The sequence below is a fragment of the Octopus bimaculoides genome, chromosome 13, assembly GCF_046866305.1.
Source record: "Octopus bimaculoides isolate indiv1 chromosome 13, ASM4686630v1, whole genome shotgun sequence".
Classification (NCBI taxonomy): Eukaryota; Metazoa; Mollusca; class Cephalopoda; order Octopoda; family Octopodidae; genus Octopus; species Octopus bimaculoides.
This window is the reverse complement of record NC_142940.1, coordinates 12,936,036-12,958,535: the sequence shown is the minus strand read 5'-3', so window position 1 is coordinate 12,958,535 and position 22,500 is coordinate 12,936,036.

Here is a 22,500-nt window from a genome sequence, read left to right as displayed (position 1 = left end):
TGTGTGTGTGTTTGCCTCTCCAACATCGCTTGACAACAGATGCTGGTGTGTTTACGTCCCCGTAACTTAGCGGTTCTGCAAAAATAGACCGATAGAATAAGTACTAGGCTTACAAAGAATAAGTCCTGGGGTCGATTTGCTCGACTAAAGGCGGTGCTCCAGCATGGCCACAGTCAAATGACTGAAACAAGTAAAAGAGCAAACATTTTACCCGACGCATTAACTATTCTAACAACTATCTGCCTTCTTGACTGACTATATATCAAAATCAAATACTGCATGCAAGATACACCAGCGCAGTATTTTTGAAAATGAAATCTCAATAATTTCTATGCAGGTATTCATGATAAATTTAAGTGGCCGGTTTTCGAATCAAAATAGGCATTTTCTCTCCCAGTATCTGCCCAGTTAGTTCGAGCACGAGTTAACCTGTTATAAATATACTTCTAAGTGGTTACTCTCCGATAAAAATCCTGATTGTCTGATGAGGCTCTTGAAAAAACAATGATGTGCAGCCTCATTTCCTATTGAAGTCGGTTTTCGTGGTTTTCCAGTAGGATCGGTACGCTATTGTCCTGCAGAAAATTGATTTGGAACACAAACGACTGGAGAGAGTAACCGAGGGGATAGCAATAGCTGTTGAAATCAGATCAGGCTAGTTGTGGTTGACTGAAGAACGCAGAGGGAATCCTTCTGTAGCCAAACGTTAATTCGATCCTCGCTGCTCCTCTCAGATGGAGTATAGTAGGTGAGGGATGAAACGCTTGTGATCCAGAGAAGATACAGAAATGGATCCAGCATTATGAGAACTGTTGTCGCCACCAAGAGAAGGACATACAATATCCTTAAATAAATACGTGGGACAAAGCATCTTCGAAGTTTATTTCATCCACTAGCATCAGTCGTCAACATAACATTTTAGTTGGTATCAAATCTACTAGAACAGAATTCTTAGTAAGAATTTTTTTAAATCATCGAATACTCCGTACTGAACATTTGACAACCAAACTCAACTATATTCTTCAGCAAATTCGCAAATAGAATATTTTGACCAATATCTACTATTTTATCAATTCTAACAAGATTAAATTTGTTTATTTGAGGATGGAGAAGCATCGGGTATTTTCTGGATATATATATATGTATGCATATCTTAACTTATAAAAATATTTATCACTAAACGGGAATTACCACATATATAATTTATTCTGTTCTCAGCGTTTTCTCGTAGTATTCAAGATTCAATATTCATGTGTGCGCGCAAACATCTGTGTCGTTAGCTTTTATATTTCTTTATCTGTTACAACAATTATGCACTTATAGTCTTTGTGATGCACTTATAGTCTTTGTGATTATACATATATATATATATATATATATATATATATATATATATATCAGTGTATGTGTGTGTGTATTCACATATAACGGCAATATCATACAAACATATACGCTCATACGCACACACATATATACATACATACAACATACATACATACATGTTTTAGTATGTAGGTGACTGACTATTCGAAATACTTATTTTTATGAATTTCACACGATGCACTTATAAAAAGAAGTTAATAAACAAATAGAAAGTAAATTTAATTGCCAATAAATCCTAGTATAAAGTTTAAAACCGAATAAAAACTTTATCACTTCTACCTGTCCGTCTTTTTCAGCACCACCTGTCGGTTTTCAATCAGGTAAGGGAATATATAACCTCTAGGCTGATAGTTACCCGACGGCATATGAATTTCGGCTATACTTCAGCTTATGACAACCAACTGTTGATAGCAGCCATACAGCATATCTGCTGTGATCTGAAGCGTGACATGGAAGTAGCCAGTCTTTGAAAGGTGATACGTTATGGTAGAGTGGACATGGAGTCATATTGGAAGCATGCTGAGAGAGACAGGGAGAGGAGGGCGGTAAACAGACACATGCACAAACGTACACTCATAATCATTCCGTGTGAAAGTTAATACGCTATGGAAGTGGCGAATCAAATGATAATCACCTTTTGACTATGAATGTGAATTTGTGTGTGCGCGCGCGTGCGCACACACACAGATAGATAGATAGATAGATAGATAGATAGATAGATGGGTAGATAGTGAGGTAGATATTAACGACAGAGGCAGTATTAATACCGAGCGTTAATATTTATCATCCGTTAAACGTGGATGTTCTGTCAGAACAAACTAGAATTCAAATAGATACCATGAGAGAAAATCTCAATTTGGAATGTGTTGCAAAGTAAACTCTTGTTTATATCGCTAGAGGAGAGATAAGTACCAGCCACCTCTAGCATCGAGGCCACAAAATCGCGTGATTTCGACATTCTTGGGTCTCATTAATGATGGACGCTCGACCGCTTTGAGATTGCTGCGACTCATCTCCTCGCCAGCTGGCAGAATCGTTAGCACGCCGGGCAAAATGCTTATCTGCATTTCGTCCGTCTTTACGTTCAGAGTTCATATTCCGCCGTGGTTGACCTTGCTTTTCAACTTTTCGGGGGGCGATAAAATAAGGAACACTAAAGTATTGGAGTCGATGTCTCCCACCGAAATTGCTGGCCTTGTGCCCAAACTTGAAATCAACATTATATTCTATACTAAGGCGTTGATGTGGCAGAATCGTTACCCCGCCTGGCAAAATTCTTAGAGGTATTTCGTCAGTCTACGTTCTGAGTTTCAATTCCGCCAAGATCAATTTTGCCTTTCATCCTTTTAGAGTAGATAAAATGTAATCGACTTACAGCCCACTCACCCCGAAATCGCTCGTCTTGTGCCAAAATTTGAAACAAATATTTGCACTCTTATTTTACTCAGCAACCATCTTCTGTTTCATATAAACTCTATTTCTCAGCAGTGACTATGCTGATACCAATGTGTGACCCCTCCTAAATATAGTATTGCGTGTGACCTAAGAGTGACTGAGCTGTAATTTCTAGTATGTCGTTGGTTCCTCTACAGATGACACTCGACGTCCCGCCAGAGTGAAGACCTCTTTAGCTCTGCTCTGAACTAAATACGTGCAGTATTACAGAAAAAGACTTATAGCTCCTTCCGTATTAAAAACAGTTAAATCTTAGACATGTATACATTTCATGTGGCGTTTACAGGCAACCACAGTGATCTGCTATCACTTATTTTTCTGTCTTCAAGCCCTGATACAAAAAAAAAAAAGGAAAAAAAAAGAGACTAGAAAAATATGGGTGTGAGTTCAGCAGGACTTGAACTCAGAACGTCAAAGTTTATCTCTAAATTCTGGATATCTTTTTTCGTCACTCAACTATTTTTTTTTTACATTCATTTTCCTCAACAATACTAATTAATATTTCTTAAATAGACGTGAAGCTGGAAATTTTGTAGGAGGGAAACAATTCCTTACATAGATGACTTGATGGATGGCAAGTGCTTTTTTTTTTTCTATGTTTGGCCCCTTGTGAGTAATAAAGGGATCTTTTTTTTTTTTTCTTTTCTAACTAATACGGAAGGATGAAAAATCAAAATTTAATCTTGGTAAAATTTGAACTCAGAACGTAAATATCTAGAACTAAAACCTGAAGGTACATGTGCCCCAGCAATTTATCTTGCGTACTCCTAAAGACTTCCATACCCAAGTTTCAGAACCACTGATGGAGAAGTACAGCTTCCCTCTGCACCGATTCGTTTTCATGCTGCTATCTTCGCTGTCACTACTGTGATAGCTGTTGTTGTTCTTGTTACATGGCATTATCATAAATGTTTGCATTACTCTGTAATCGATATTGTTCTTTGTATTGTCAGAATTGCTCATGTTATTGTTATCGTCGATGTTGCTGTTGTTGTTGTTGTTCATGTTAGAATTATTGATACTATTTGAACGAATATTCACAATACTCAAAAGACTCGTATTTTCTTTCCCGCCTATTCCAAAAGAGAAAAGTCAGCTACCATTGCTATAGGATTCAATTCTTCGTCACGACAGAAGAGAATCCATTTTGAAAAGAAATATCTACCTTGAAAGCAGAAACCTATAACAATTAACAGTATTTCTTCACATAAACGGGGAAGATATATATAACAAGTAAACTCTCCTCCTTATTCCATGATACAATAACAGTTGCATAAATATAACAACTAAACTTCTGTTATAGAAAACAAATATTATAACAGTGTATATAAATGGTTTGATTCAAGACATGGTTTTCTGTGATAAAACCACAATAATAACACTCGTTTCTAAAATACACAAATGGCCGGAATTTTTGTGTAAAAGAACAGTGAATTGTATGGACTCCAGTACTTGACTGGTACGATTTATTTATTGACCTACGAGGCATGAAAGTCAAAGTTAACGTCGGCAGGATTTCGATTCAGAATGTAAAGTAAAATAATTCTTCCTGAGTCACAGAAAGCAAGTCAATACATGCATACATATAATTTACAAGGCCCGAAATTCTGGGGGAGGGGGACAGTCGATTAAATCAACCCCAGTGCGTAACTGGTACTTAATTTATAGACCCCGAAAGGATGAAAGGCATAGTCGACCTCGGTGGAATTTGAACTCCGAACGTAAAGACAGACGAAATACCGCTAAGCATTTCGGCCAGTGTGCTAACGTTTCTTATTTCATTATTACCCACAGGGGGCTAAACATAGAGGGGACAAACAAGGACAGACAAAGGGATTAAGTCGATTATATCGACCCCAGTGCGAAACTGGTACTTATTTAATCGACTCCGAAAGGATGAAAGGCAAAGTCGACCTCGGTGGAATTTGAACTCAGAACGTAGCGACGGGCGAAATACCATTAAGCATTTCGCCTGGTGTGCTAACGTTTCTGCCAGCTCGCTGCCTTAATACATATAATATATTACAGATAAACAGTGGGCTTTGTAAATAGTTTGAAATTTTTGGTACACGGCCAGCAATTTTCGGGGAGCGGGTAAATCGATTACATCAATCCGAGTTTTTTTTAATTTTACAAATAATATTCCGATTATAAAATAAAATGTTTCTCTGTCTATTAGGTTTTTATGTTCGTTAACTCCTCCGAGACCGTTGGTTCAAAGACAACGAAACTCAAACCAACAACTCCCCGAATGCAAGGCAATGTTCTAAAAGGGTGTTTTTTTTAAGGGCCGATAATTGGGGCCCCACTGAACCCTTGCTATTTTTACTCTATTTTAAACTAAATACATGACATTGGCGACGTAATGAATTTCATACCATGAACTCCCAGAGAGTATCATAAGGAGATTCAATTTTTGAAGTGCCGTTTAAATGGGGCTTCGCTGACCCCTCTATTTTTACTGCATTTACCTCGCTCCTACGCTTATTGATTAAATTAATATCAGCATCAGTGTTTAACCCATTTTCAGCAACAAGTTTGGGCATTCTAAATACCTTCGCGTACATTCAAATCGGGATAAAGTGTTATAACAGGTACGTTTCAAGTGCGATAGTGTGGATATTTATATTTTGTAGTTTATGAGGCTTATGTCTAATAATAGATAAAAGCGCGAGTGGGGTGTTAAGATAAAATTACATATAAAAGCTGGAGAGATGTGTCAGGAGTATTATACAAATAAACATGTTAAACATTTATAAATCGAAGAGACTTATAAACATATAACTTTAAGGAAATGCATATGAAATGAAAACAAATTATTAGTGAGTACGAAAAGACACACTGCGAGTAACTTGCCTTCACCTGGTTGGTCGGGTCAGAGCATTCGCCACGATTCTGCTAACAAGTTATTCCGGTTTCAAACGGTAACAATTTCCCGTAGCATTTTTACCAAATATATTGTAAATCTCCAGTACACTGGTTATATTTCGCCTTTTCTACGTACTAATTCGTCCTCTCTTTCGCTTCTTAGCTCTTTGATTCTCTTGGGAAGGACTGCTTTATATTTTGAATAAACCTGACATATTTTGTCATCGTCGCTCTGCTCCTTATAACTTTCTTTCTTCACTTTACATTCAGAGGGACAAATGTTTATTCTGCTTCTGCGGAGACATTTTTTCTTCACCTACCACTGTTTGTTTCCTTAGTTAACCAGTTCTTTCTGACTTCTACTACGTCCCTTGTATCCAGAATTTAGAGATAAACTTTGGCGTTCTGAGTTCAAGTCCTGCTGAACTCAAACCCATATTTTTTCTAGTCTTTTTTTTTTGTATCAGGGCTTCAAGACACAAAAATAACTGATAGCCGATAACTGTGGTTACTTGAAAACTGAAAATTAAGTTAATACATGTAGATGGTACTGTTGATTGAGCGAAAACGAAGGCTCCCGCTCAGAAACCAAGGACAGTTTCTTTCCAGTAACTATTCCCCTGACAGTCACCTTTGCAATACACTTACCCATGAATTGATATCCAAGTCGATGAGCGGGTTTTCTACGTATCATTTTTGCTTCCGTCTGTAGCGGTGCTCCGCAACCTTTTATTCACTTCCGGTGCACTTATATTCTTTTCAAATTTCGGTGGCACACCTGACCCGAAAATAAATTTTTTCTACTCTAGGCACAAGGCCCAAAATTTTGGAGGAGGGTGCCAGTTGATTATATGAACCTCAGTACGCAACTGGTACTTAATTTATCGACCCCGAAAGAATATAAAAGGCAAAGTCGACCTCGGCGGAATTCGAACTCAGAAAGTAAAGACAGACGAACTATCGTTAAACATTTTTTTTTTGTTTGCTTCTTCCAAGTGAAATATTACAGTAATTAATATGCAGTAACTCAATGTAATTTTTTTTTTCGCAAGATCTATTTGTTTGTATTGAATAGTCGTGTCCATTTCTTTAGAATTAGTAGAAATATTTCGATGTTTTTTTTTCTTCGAATAGTTGCTTCATCCCTCTTCATGCCGAGTCATAAAACATAGAACAAAAATCGAAGCATTTGAACTAAACATGTTTTAATAAAGTATCTTTGTGCCATAAAAAACAGTTAGTAGATACCTTCATTCAACGATGATAGTCGCACAATAGTAAAACCTCTCCACATTTGACACCACTTTGCAATATCCACACCTGCTCGGCTCAAAATAAATATGTCTTAACAGAAACGCTGCTACTCTTGCTTTCGTTATTAGCCAGAAGGACTCCAAAGAAATTCATAACATATAATGGATGTCTAAGAACACGGGGCTTACTAAACGTGTGGAACTGGACTAAGTTGCATAAAAACGAGGGAGGGGTGAAGATGTTATACTAGAAACGAATTTAAAATTTAATGAAATTTGTAGTAGTAGTAGTAGCAGTAATAATAATACCGGGCATGCGCTGTGACAGCATCCACTATTTGTTGGTGATTCCCTGCTCCTACTGAATGACACCTTTGCAGCACCCAGGTGACAACCTTCCAACCCATGGAATTGTTTGGGTAGTCGTTGTTGTTGAGGGTTTTCCGAGGTTGGGGTGAAAATCCTACCGGAATCTCTTTAAGTTCCCTTCAAGACATGCAGCAAAAACATTAGGTCTATTCTTTGGCATACCGGTCACTATACGGCACTAAAGCAACGTGAGATAAGGTGTTTTGCTCAAGAACACAACACGCCGCCTAGTTTGGCGGTCGAAACCACGTGCTGGTGATCGTGAGTGCAACCACTTAACCACTAGGTCAGGCTTAAAGATGTTTAAAGAATTAATTGGAAGAAAAAATGTAAAATACACAATAATTTAGATTGGATATAACTGTTATGAAGACTTGAAGTATATAGGGTTACGAACCCACACACGGGAAAGAATTCACTTGTTATGTTATTTGTTTTCTTTTCTGTTCCTCTATTTTCCCGTATATCAGGAATGCATTTTATGTTTGGACTCAGAAATAAAATAAAATGGAGACAACAAATTTAAATAAAATAAATTTAAATAAAATAAAATAAATTTAAATAAAATAAAATAAATTTAAATAAAATAAAATTTAAATAAAATAAAATGGAGACAACAAATTTAACCACTGTTCTAATATAGCTACAAGACTGAATTTTTTTTTGGATTGAGCTATTTGATTACATCGACCATAGTGTTCTACTGGTTTCAACTGATTTCATCGGGTTCGAAAATGTGAAAATTAAAATCAACCACGACGATTTGAACTCAGCGTAAAGACGGACGAAGTGCGGTTAAGCATTTTGTCCGGCGTACTAACAATTCTGCCAGCTCACCGCCTTATAATCCTTTCTACAGTAGGCACAAAGCCTGAAATTTGAAAGAGGGGGATAGTCGATTACATCGACTCCAGTACTCAACTGGTACTTCTTTTATCGATCTCGAAAGGATGAAGGGCAAAGTAAACCAAGGCGGAATTTGAACTCAGAACGTAAAGACGGACGAAATACTGCTGCGTATTTTGCCCGCCGTGCTCAAGATTCTGTCAGCTCACCGTCTTTATAATGCAAATAAAATTGATTCCTTTTTATTGCTCATGGGGTCTAAAGAAATACATAGAATATGCAATGATACAGTGGGGATCTACAACGTGTAAAAGAGTAAAGTATCAAAAATAAAATCAACGAAGCTACATAATTCTTTTATAGAATTGTCCGAGTATTGACTTTGATTTAGCAACCAAAACCAGGTTGGACGATGCTAATAATGTCTTACAAAGGCACAAAGGTGGAGAAGGAGAACTAGGAGTAGAAGGAACAACTGTTGTTGTTGGCACTCCGTCGCTTACGACGTCGAGGGTTCCATTCGATCCGATCAACGGAACAGCCTGCTCGTGAAATTAACTTGCAAGTGGCTGAGCACTCCACAGACACGTGTACCCTTAACGTAGTTCTCGGGGATATTCAGCGTGACACAGTGTGACTAGGCTGACCCTTTGAAATACAGGTATAACAGAAACAGGAAGAAAGAGTGAGAGAAAGTTGTGATGAAAGAGTACAGCAGGGTTCGCCTCCCCGCTGCCGAAGCCTCGTGGAGCTTTAGGTGTTTTCGCTCAATAAACACTCACAACGCCCGGTCTGGGAATAGAAACCGCGATCCTATGACCGCGAGTCCGCTACCCTAACCACTGGGCTATTGCGCCTCCACCGAAGGAACAACTACCTTGTAATAAAATACAAACCGTACAACGCGAACTCACTCTATACAAGCACTATGCAATGAGCATTATTTTACGCAATCGAAACCCGGTAATGCAAAGCACCCCTCACACTATAACAACAACAACAACAACACATTGCTTATACTACACAACTGTCATCAAATCATAAAAGACAGACATCACAGCACGTATTCATCATCACAGCATATATTCAAGCCCTACACTGAAGCAATAAACGTACCTCACACATCGCATACGAAACACAGTTGACGTTCAACGATGTGATACAACTAAACAGAACAGATATTCTACACAACAGCCTATTAGACAAGGCAGTGAAATAACTTACACACACACACACACACACACACACACACAGAGGCAACACAGCAAAGCAGATGTAACATACAAAAACACAATGTTGCACACCTATTGAGAATAAGTTGCATGTTCGCACCAGGAGCAGGGAGATGCAACCGGTGAAACGGTAAACGGTGAAGTAACCTGTAATGCAGGAAAGAAACTCTCATGAAATAATAATAATAATAATAATAATGATGATGATGATGATAATCCTTTCTACTATAGGCGCAACGCTTGAAATTTGTGGGGAGGGGACTAGTCGATTACATCGACCTCAGGGTTTAATTTGGACTTAATTTTATCGACCTCGAAAGAATGAAAGGCAAAGTCGACTTCAGCGGAATTTGAACTCAGAACGTAGCGACAGACGAAATTGCCCGGCGTTGTAACGATTCTGCCAGCTCACCGCCTTAATAATGATGATAATAATAATAATAATAATAATGGCCAGAATAATCAAGGAAGTGTTAGATATCTGAAAAGAATGGATAGCATGGTACCGTAGGCTGCAGGTAGCAAGCCCTCTACGCATGTAAGACTCCAGGAACTCCAGCAAAACCTGTGATAAAGAGAAATAATAATAATAATAATAATAATAATAATAATAATAATAATAATAATAATAATAATAATTGTAGCTTTATTATTATCATTATTATTAATAGTATTAGTTGCAATAGTAGTAGCAAGTAGTAGTAAATGATGTGGAAACTGTCAAGTGAAATCGACCTCGTTATTACAGCTCTAATGTCGAAAAGACTTAACCAATTCATCATGCTGAAATGTTATGTGAAGGCAACAGCTGTTTGGTGTTATTGCTTAGCTGTTATGTATTAACGATGTCTCTCCTACTACTCCTTGCGATTTAACCTTGCTTTGCACTTTACTTATCTCTCTCTCCCCATCTCCCTTTTCTTACTCTCATTCTTTCACTATTTCCCAATCTCTCTCTATCTCTTCCTCTCTCTCTCTCATTCTCTATGGGTTCCTTTTTCTGCTTCTTTGTACTTCCTTTCCTATCTTACAGACGCCTTCTCCTTGTCCTTTTCTTTATCGTCGGCTTTCAAATTCCGTCTTTCTTCCATTTGAGGAAACTGTTAATGATTTCACTAAACTGAACTTTAAAAAAAAAACAAAAAAAAAACAAGAAAAAAGGTAAATCAAATCAAATGATGCAGTGAGAGGTTGATTTTGTTATAGTTCTTTGGGCCAAGGTATATTCAGTCTTGTTCGACCAGATCTATAATCAGATGAATTCCGCCTTAGACCATCCTGCTTTATCTCTGATTAGATGTATCTGGCATATTATATGTCCTTTATTTCCGACAGTACGATTAGTTTTTGCATGATCTAGCTGCCGTTTCCAGGATGTCGAGTGACTGCATAGATGGTACCTCGTTAGCTAAAATCAATCAGGCTATTACAACGTACGCTGAAAATCCGCTTTTGAATAAATTTATAATTTTCATTACAAACAATCACCATATTTTGTGATGTTACGAGACCCTATGCATATATATTTATAAATATCTTTACCTTTTATTTGTTCCAATCATTAGACTGCGTCCAAGCTGGGTCACAATCTTGAAGAATTTTAGTCGAACGAATCGCCCCCAGTACTTATTGCTCTAAGCTTGGTACTTCTTCTCTCGGTCTCTTAGGCTGAACTGCTAGGTTACGGAGAAATTGTCAAGCGGTGTTGGGGAGACAGGCAAATACAAAGACCCACATTCGCGCGCGCACTCGCGCGCACACGCACATACATACGACGAGCTTCTTTCAGTTTCCATCGCCTAGGGTGCCACGCAGTATATACATGTATATATATATATATATATATATATATATATATATATATATATATATATATACTTTATTTAAAATCAGCAGAAATATGAAAAAAAAGAACTGTTACTCGGAGTTTCACGTTCCCGTTCATCGGACAGTTTTGTTAGAGTTATGAGGACACTTTTTTTCACTTTGTTGCATATTTATGTGCTTACTCTGGTATATATATATATATATATATATATATATATATATATATATATATATATATCCTTTATGCATGACTTCTTAACATTTATATAGAGATATATCATGCGTGGTGCAAACACTCTCTTACAAAGAACTCAAAGCGTTGGGTAGAACAGACAGATATACTTAGTATATCAAACATTCACTCCTTTACCCTAAGTTTCGTCCGCGGCTGACATGTTTGTGATTACAAACAGCCAAACCATGGGTTGAATTCAAAATAATACCTTTTATATATTTTCTTTCTTTCTTAATATCTCTTTTCCTCTCTTTTCTTCTATCTCCCCTCTCTCCCCTTCTATCTATCTATCTATCTATCTATCTATCTATCTATCTATATTTGTCATGTATATCATTATCTTTATTTCTTGTATCAGCAATTGACATAGATCCATATCTACTTCCTCTCATTTACGTAATATAAGCTTTTACGCCTCGTTAGAAAAGAAACGCTTATTCTCATGGGAGGGAATATAATCTTTCGTAATAGTCTATCAGACTTTAAGGCAACAAGGTAGTAGAATCGTTAACACGCCGGACAAAACGCTTAACGGCATTTTGTCCGTTTCTACATCCTGAGTTCAAATTCTGCCGGGGTTCGACTCTGCCTTTCATTCTTTCGGGGTCGATAAAATAAATACCAATTGCTCACTAAGAACAATGTATTTGAAACCAGTATTATATTAGACTTTAAGGCGGTAAAGTGGCAGGAATACCAATTGCTCACTAAGAACAATGTATTTAAAACCAGTATTATATTAGACTTTAAGGCGGTAAAGTGGCAGGATGGTCAGCACATCGGACAAAATGCTGTTAAGCATTTTGTCCGTTTTAAGTCCTGAGTTCAAATTCAACTGAGATCGACTTGGCTTTTCATCCTTTCGGGATCGATAAAATAAGTACTAGCTTATCACTGGGGTCGATCTAAATGATTTAACCTTTCTCCCGAAACTGCTGGCCTTGTGCCAAAATTTGTATTGGTTATTTCTTTAATCGCGGAATAAAGGGCAACGGCGATTTTCTGTTTAAAATTAGAAAATTATATTACGGAATTATTCCTATAACAACGAACTACCTCAACGATTCTTTCTTCGTTTCTCTGTCAATTCGCGTAGAGATATAATCGTATATATTGGCTTCAAATTTTGGCATAACAACAGAACGTTCGTGGTGCAGACTATCACGAAAGTTTGTGATGATGGCTATTACGAAAGTTACGTGTTACAATTAACACATTGGTGATTTAGCGACAGTAGTTGTGCTGAAAATGAAAGTGAAAGTAAAGGTGTTGGTAGCAATTTCTTTTGTGATGGTGCTAGTGTTGGCTAATAATGGTGCTGGTAACATTGTAGGTAGCGAAGTTTTAAGGACAGAAAGTTCGTGGTAGCGGAGTTTTAAGGGGGTACGTCGGTTACATCGACTACAGTGCAAAGCTGGTTCTGATTTTTACCATTCCCGAAAGGATGTAAAGCAAAGTCGACTTCAATGGAATTAGAACTCAAAAAGTAAAATCGGAGGAAATGCCGTTAAGCATTTTGCGCGGTGCGCTAACGAGTCTGCCAGCGCGCCACTTTCTGTATTTAATATTGGTTTTAAATGTTGGCACAAGGCCACCAATTTCAAGAAAGTAGAATAGTCGATTGCATCGACCCCAGCACTCAAATGGCACTCGAAAGGATGGAAGGCAAAGTCGACTTCGGTGGAATTTGAATGCTGGTGATATTGAAGGTGATGCTGTTGACGGTAGAAGTGATGATGTTGATGGTAAGTATGATGATGATGATGATAAAATATGATGATAATGATTATGATCGTGATGGCTGGAATGAGGGTGATGGTGGTAATGATGATGATGATAGTAGTCCAGATAACAGTATCGGTGATGTGGTGATGTAGTATGATGGTCGAATGAGCAGTGGTGCTGATGGTTGGGAGTGACATCCCCGGTGGTGATGTTGATGGTGAGTATGATGATGATGAGGATGAGAATGATGATGATGATGATGATGATGATGATGATGATGATGACGACGACGACGACGACGACGACGACGACGACGATGACGATGATGTTGTCGACGATGGCAATAATCATGGTGTTTGTAATGATGGTGATGTTGATGATGACGATGATGAAAGTAGTGGTCGAGATAGCAATATAAGTGGAGTTGCATGACGGTTGATCGACCAGTGGTGTTGACGATGGTAAGATGGTAATGGCAGTGGTGTTTGTTTCAGTGCTGGTGCTGGAGGCAATTGAGATAGTTTCCGTGGTACAATTGGCACATTGGTGATTGTAGCGACGGCAGTTGTGCTGAAAACGAAAGTGAAAGTAAAGGCGTTGGTGGCTGTTTCTTTTGTGATGGTGCTAGTGTTGGTTAATAATGGTGCTGGTAACAGTGTAGGTAGCGGAGTTTTAAGTGTTTCCCAGAAAGTGTGAAAATTAACAAAATTGAGATAAATAAAATAAATAAAAATAAATATAATGAAATGAAATAAAAATAAGAAACATGTCAAAACGACATACTTACTTCCGATAGTGAGGCTGAGTGAGATAAAAAGAAGGAAAATAATATATATATATATATATATATATATAGATAGATAGATAGATAGATAGATAGATAGATAGATAGATAAAGAGAGAGTTGTAGAAATGGGGAAGAGAGATGGGGAGAGAGAGTGAACACAATCCCAGTATAATAGTATCATAATGAAATGGAATTTTAATTGTCTGTTATCATTCGTTGTATCGAAGAGAAAAGGAAATTCCTTACAAAAGATTTCCGAATCAATGAACAATATGTTTGTCTCATTATTCTGAGAGGAATAAAGAGACAAGCAACATAGTATCAGAGACACAATTGCAGAGCATTGAATATAAGGTTCAGGTTTCAATTTCCAACGGAAGATAATTTTTTCTTTCCCTTTCGTATTGCATTTTATTCTGTGAATATGATTTGATGAAATAAAATAAAATAAAATAAAATTTTAAGAAAATACAGGAACGAAAACAGAAAACGTGTTCCGTGCTAAGTTAATAATTTATTTATAGTCAAGAAAGGTAAAATTATGAAGAAGAAGAAACCGGTAAGGGTTCATGTCGGTACGTGCATGCGCAACATTTTAGCCAGTCTTTCACCTTCGTTCTCTTCGACACAAATCTCGCGTATCCAATATATTTATTTACGGTAGATGGATTGGAATGGGACGCTCATGTTCAGTCTATGCCAAGACGAAGACCTCAGCATGTTCTCTCCGACAAGGAATGGCTTGGTAACAGTGTAGATAGCGGAGTTTTAAGGACAGAAAGTTCAGTTCGTGGTAGCGGAGTTTTAAGGGTGTACGTCGGTTACATCGACTACAGTGCAAAGCTGGTCTGATTTTTATCGTTCCCTATTGGATGCAAAGCAAAGTCGACTTCGGTGGAATTAGAACTCAGAAAGTAAAATCGGAGGAAATGCCGTTAAGCATTTTGCTGGCCCTACTTTGTCCCACTGGCTCGACATGCCTTGGCAGAGGGATGCAGTATTTTTTTATGGTCATACGTATGAGTAGTTAAGTCGATTACATCGAGCCCGAAAGGATGAAAAAGAAAGTCGACCTCGGCGGAATTGAAACTCAGAACGTAAATACGTATGAAATACTGTTAAGTATTTCGACCAGAGTTTTAACGATTTTGTCAGCTCATTTGAAACACAACACGAATCCGTGTCTCTTTTTTTGTTCGATGAAGATAGATAGACAGATAGATAGATAGATAGATAGATAGATAGATGGAAAGAGTGAGAGAGAGAGAGGCGGGGTGAGAGAAAAGAACTGACTTCCACACTTGAGTGGTAATTAATTTATCGATACTGGATGGATGAAAGGTAAAGCTTTCTTCGACTGTATTGAAACTCAGATCGCAGGGCACCGCAACATGTAGTACACGTTATATTCCGCGATGCTGAAACCTTTCAATTATTTCTCCACCGGGTTAAATCATTTCATCGAAACACGACGAGATGAACGGTATAAATGACTACAGAGGGATAGGATCTAGGAATATGAAGGCCCGTTAGACAAGTTGCTGTTGTCTAACCTCCAGATTTTGTTTATCAAAGATTTTCGATGTCAAACTGTGACTTTCTCCTCCTGTCTAAGATTACATTAACTAATATGTTCTTATCAAGTACGGTAGAGTATTTTTTAAATGAGTGAGCTTTGGGTTGTTATTTGTCAGAAGTCACTTACTAAAGAAGGCTTTTTATGTTCGGTACTCTCTAGATGCTGCTAATATAAAATATCTTGCTCACTGTAAATGACAATTTCTAGCATAGGCACAGAAATACTAGTGGGAGGGGTTAGTTGATCAAATTGATCTTATTATTTCATTGCTACTTTCTTCTATCAGCCCCAAAAGAAGAAGGCAATGTTGACTATGTCCAGTTTTGGACGCAGGGCGTAAAGGGATATAACTCGATATGGCGTCTTTATTTTCCGTTCACTGGGTTTTTTTAAAAACCGATTCTGTCAACAGGATTCAGAAATTTGGTCCGTTTTGTTCTGTTTGTTTTAGCTGTACAATTCTACCTTACTTTCATTAATATACATGTATTCGTATATGCGTGTGTGCATGTGTGTGTCTGTGAGCGCGTGTGTGTACTTGTGCGTGTGTATGTCTTAGTATGCATGCCTCTGAGTGTGTGTGTTTGTATGTGTGTACGTTATGCCTTACCCTCTTTTCCTTGAGTTAAAAAAAAAATTGTATTCTGTGATTATTCATGTTAAAACATTGGGGTTAAAATCAAGATTTAAATCCAAACCTTTTAAAGGGAAATACCAAATGCTCAAAGGATTTACTTCAACTTTCAGCTGTTCTGGTGTTAAAGAAAACCCTAATCCCTAATCTATAATGCCAGAAAAAAAAAAAGGATTTCTAATTCATATTTCCAAGGTTAAATATACTGAAAGTTTCAAATATTCTCGGATATTTAACTTTACGTGCTACAACTGCTCTCTTCAGAAAGCTTAGTTTCCAATCTGTCATGGGAAAAATAACATTTGCTTATTGACAAAACAAAGTAGCAAAAGTTTAGAGAAGGTGTAACGAAATTGTGTTAGACAAGAGGTTGGTATATGAATTGAAAATAAACTTTAAGCGTCGTGCCATGTCAAGGTCTCTCAAAAACATTCACATTTATGTGTACCGTATACACTCAAATACATGCATACATACACGCACAAATACATACGTACACGCATACATACATACACACAGGTATGCATAAATACATTCATACCTATATGCATAACGAATATCTGCATGCAAGCATACTTAAATGCATACGTATATTTATACATATATGCATTATAAATTCACATATATACCGATAACTATTGGTGCACACGCTTATATTATTACATGTCTATGCTGCAATCACAAGGAGTGAAGCCTTTCAAAAAAAAAAAAAAAAAGAAAAAAGAAAAAATGACTGGTAAATACGAAATTTAAAAGTACACTTGGTTAGCGGAACAATAAATATATGTAAGGTTATCCTAAATTTCCAAATGCAACTCACATTATCATTTCCTTTTAATCCTGATTCCAACAATGGAGTTATGCTTCTTTGTTAAAAACCAGTATTTCCTTTATATAAACAAATTCAAATGATTAGATTAAATCCACTCACAAAGCTTTCGTCGACTCGATGCTATAGTAGAAGACACTTGCCCAAAGTGCCATGCGGTGGGACTGAAGCCGGAACCATGTGGTTGGGAAGTAAGCTTCTTGCCAGAAAGTCATGCCTCATCGTGATTTCATCAAAATACATTTTGTTTTTTTAGAAGGCTAATATAAGTGTATATAACATTTATAATATATATACAAACGTGGAATGGTTCTAGCTCGGATATTATTCTTACGGAGAAATTTGTTTAAAAGATTGGTAAGATCAGATGTTGAAAGAGGGTCAGTTACAGTCAATTGATTTGATTTTTAGATTTTTTAAATTGTAACTTGCTTACCTATCCAAGGTCGAGAAAATGTTAGAAACGTTTAAAAGAAACATATGGTTTTGCCCAAATCACTGATGGATGGCCAGACACAGTTTCGACGTAATTTGATCTTAACAATGACGTTTTAAACTAAGCCGTGAGTTCTTGTTCCCATATAAGAATCGGCAGACAAAACATTTAATAATTTGCGCGGAAGCTAGCAGGGCTAGAATGAAATTGTTATATTTAATTTCAATAGACACTAACATTAGATTTATTAGCTCTTAAACTAATGCAGATAAATTGCCTCCATAGATTTAGACTTCGGTGACCATAGGTACCTATTAACGGGTTACCAGTTTAATTTCATTGAACACTAATATTACAGTTATTAATCCACGCATCAATGCAGATTAATTGACTGAATTTATTGAGATTTCGGTAACGATATATATATATATATATATATATATATCAACAGATTATCAGTGTTATTGATTTCTTGATGGCAGGGCAATAACCGATTATATAAACACCCAGTATTCCACTGTTACTTGATTTTATCGAATCCAGAAATATAAAAACAAAGTCTCCTTGAACTAAGCGTATCAAGAATGATAAAGGTATACCGAGGAATATTTTGTTCGGCGCTCTAACCTATCTACCAATGTACCATCCTCAACGTCTATCATATTACTGATAGCCAAATTAAAACCCTAGTTGGATCTGAACATCAGAATTCGAAAGAACAACACTGAATACTATAGAATCTAATATACGGGTGTTTCTCTTGCTCACACAAGCTTCATAATATCTTCAAATATCGGCACCATGCTAGCAAATTTAAGGAAAGGGTTTGTCTCTTACATTGAAGTCAGTGATCAACTGGTAATTGTTTTATCTATCCGAAAGTCTGTCGTATATATATATGTATGTATGTATATATATATATATATATATATATATATATACATGTGTGTGTGTGTGTGTGTGTGTGTGTGTGTGTGTGTGTGTGTGTGTGTGTATGTGTGTGTGTGTGTGTGTGTGTGTGTGTGTACGAGGTTAAAAAGTTGATATGTATAAGGAAAATAAGACAAGGTAGAAAATGCTAAAATGATTTTATCATAAAACATATTTTGTAATGGGTAGCACCGGTTTCAGTTTTTTCGACTTTTTCAACTAAGAGTAAAACAAACGTGGGTATTAATTGAGAAGAAAAATAGTTAAATTGAAGAAAAAATTAAATGAAATGTCTTGCAAATACTTCCATAGTCTTGAAATAGGTAGGACATTTTCCATTCTTTTGTCTGCCAGCTTTGTCACACTCTGTGTCACGCTGAATCTCCCCCTAGAACTACGTTAAGAGTACACGTCTCTGTGGAGTGCTCAGCTACTTGCACGTTAATTTCACGAGCATATATATATATATATATATATATATGAATGTATTTATGTGTACGTGTTTGTGTGCGCGCGTAAGTTTGCGTTTTGTAGGGAAATATATTTAGAAATAGATGTATATAATTAATATAACTTTCTGTGCGCATGTATGAACAGGGTGTACTGTGATCTCTTGAGCATGTACCTGAGTAAGCAGGCTTGGATGAACATGCCTATCCGTTTGTATCTCGACAAGTATATCTATCTATGTATCTATCTATCTATCTATCTAATCACACATATACAAATGCGTGTGTGCATGAGTGAGTGTAATACAACGGCCAGATATCCGATGATGTAACAGCGTGCATGCTAACACGTTCACTTGCAAGTGGCAGGGTGTTTGCGTGTGATTATGTATGGGTATGTTTTTGTGTCTGTGTGTTCGTCTACATGCAATATTACATCACTGGTTCGATAGAGAATGTGCGTGTGTTGTGTTTGAGTGCCGCTATGTACGCGTGAGTGTGTGCCTCTTGTTTGCGTTATCTATCTATCTATCTATCTATCTATCTATCTATCTATCTATCTATCTGTCTGTCTATCTATCTATATATCTCTCTATCTATCTATCTATCTATCTATCCATCCATCCTCCCATCTATCTACCTATCTTATTTCTTTATTGCCTACAAGGGGCTAAACATAGAGGGGACAAACAAGGACAGACAAAGGGATTAAGTTGATCACATCGACCCCAGTGCGCAACTGGTATTTAATTTATCGACCCCGAAAGGATGAAAGGCAAAGGCGACCTCGGCGGAATTTGAACTGAGAACGTAGCGGCAGACTAAATACCACTAAGCATTTCACCTGTTGTGCTAACGTTTCTGCCAGCTCGCCACCATAATATCTATCTACCTATCTATCTATCTATATATCTATCTATCTATCTATCTATCTATCTATCTATCTATCAGTCTGTCTGTCTGTCTGTTTACTGATCTACCTGCCAACGCTCTAGGTAAGATGACAGGTAAGGTGAATGTGATCATTTTATCATACTTTGACCCTTCAAATCCCGATGGATGTACAGGGACCGCCGTTCTGTCATACAATTGCTTAGCTAATGTATGTGCCCCCTGGAGAAGTCCTTGTGTCTGCTCCCTCTCCTGCAACTTGACCAATACAAGTTTATATAGCAAGAAAATAAATGCCGTCCCCGTAAATGTGCCGCCTGTGATGGACTGCCTATCACACTGGCTCCTCTACTGATGTCAAATGCCCACCCCCTTGGACATTTAAAACTGTTGGAACTCAGCCCTCTTCAGATCTAACCATATCCAAATTCATCCAACTGAACGAAAACAAACATGGAGGGTCGTGAGACCAGTACGAGAGGAAAATTGTGAACGGTGGGAGAAATATTTTTTTTTGAAAAGAGAATATATATATATACACACACGTACACACGCACGCACGCACACACACACACACACACAGACAGAGAGACACACACACACACACACACATACACACACACACACACACACACACACACACACACACACACACACATACACCCGATTAAAAGTATAGCATGAGTGTCAAGTACATTGCAGTATACAATGCTACAATGCTTCTGGTAGAAGTACAGGATATCAGGAATGAAACATACGCTGAACTACATTTGTTACGAAGGAAAATCAAATAACCAAAGTGATGCATAGATAAACTAATGCGAATTGGACCATTAAAAACTGTTCAAAGTAACAAAATGACACCAGAAATTAACGTACAACATCACAGTCACATATAACGCTTCGACACTAAAAAAAGAAACCCATAAAAATACGAAGTAATATTGGAATAAATATCTTTAAGAATAATAACTATCCACTCTAATGTATATAAAAAATAGCACAAATAGAGAGAAGCAAGTCTTTTTTTTTTTTTTTGATGACATTCTTACTAAAATTTCAATGTCGCTTGCGACTGTAAGTGATTATATATATACGCAAAACCTATTTCTCTTTGCCTCTGAAACTAAAAACAACCTGCAGATGGCAGCAGCGGCGGTCACCAGCCAAATTTCACACGTGTATGTATGTATATATATATATATATATATATATATATATATATGTGAAAGAAGGTTTGAAAATGCACTTATTTTTTAAAAATATTTATTTACTTAACCGGTTTCACTTTTTTAGAAAAAGATTATCAAAAGTCTTTGAGAATAATAAAAAATGTTAAAAAACAATCTGAGTATTAAAATGCATATATACATTCTTTGATGATAAAATATATTTAAAGTATAAAGCTTTGTATGAACTTTGTAGTGTTACATACTGATTGTCACACATTCTCTGATATTAAGGTGAAATTGTTAAAAACAGTGTATGAAAATACACATATGGAAAAATACATATACATGTTCTTATACATATTCTTTGACAATCGAATAAAATTGAGGAGGAACTGACCTGGCCTTTTTCTCTTGTGTATATTGAGGGAATGTTTTACTGTCTTAAGAGACAGTATGACTGGCTAGCTGGGGTGGGAGGGAAGAAGAGTTAAAGAAGATTTTTAATTATTGGTTGGTCTGTGACAGTCTGTCATGGTTCACTGGTTTTTGGGACTGGTTTTGTGCACATCTCTATGTGTGTGTGTATATATATGTGTGTTTGTGTCCGTGTGTGTGGGTGTGGGTGTGTGTGTGTGTGTGTGTGTGTGTGTGTGCCGTCTTTATTGGTCCCAGAGTTTATTGTGGAATGTGTATATGAGTGTGTGTTTGAGTGTTTTTTGTGTCGGTGGGGATGTTAGGTGTGTGTACGTGAGACTGCGTATATCTCTTTGTCTGAGTGTGTATGTGTTGTTTTGATCGTCCTTGTGGTGTGTGTGTGTGTGTGTGTGAGAGCAACCGTATGTATGTGTGAGGGTGGTACGTATGTGTGCGTATGTGTGTGTATGTATGTGTGCATCTGTGTGTGTGCGTGGGAGTGTTTTGTGTGAGTGTGGGAGTGTGTGTGTGTCTCTCTGTCTGAGTGGGTGTGTTGTTTTAAATACCTTGTGGTGTGTGTGTGTGTGTGTGTGTGTGTGTGTAAGCAAACGTATGTGTGTGATGGTTCATATGTATGTGTATGTCTATGTCTGTATGTGTGCGTGTGTGACATGTGTATATGAGTATGTGTGTGTTTTTTATCTATGGTAGGATGGTGTGTGCATGTGTGTTCCGTGTATGTTGGTACTGGGTATGCATTTGTATGTGTGTACGTGGGTATGGTTTGTGTAGTTTCCTGGTGTATATGTGTAAAAGTATATATATATATATATATATATATATATATATATATATACTTTTTTGAAACAAATTTTACAAAATATATAGTATCTGTTAACAGTCTTAGCAAAAAGCTCATGGGTGAGTTTTTGTATATATATATGTATACATGTCTCTTAAAAGATAGAGCTCAAAATCAATGCATTGAAGATACTTTATTGCAGCAACAATTATAATAACAGAAACAACCACAATAAGCCAAACCTATGCACATTTCAATAGGGTGTCCCGGATAAATAAACCACATCATAAGATGTCTCGTAAAATATTGTAACAAATTACAACATATTACAAATTTCTGGATATATCATGGCAATAATGCGACCCTGAAGAGATGGAGTATCCA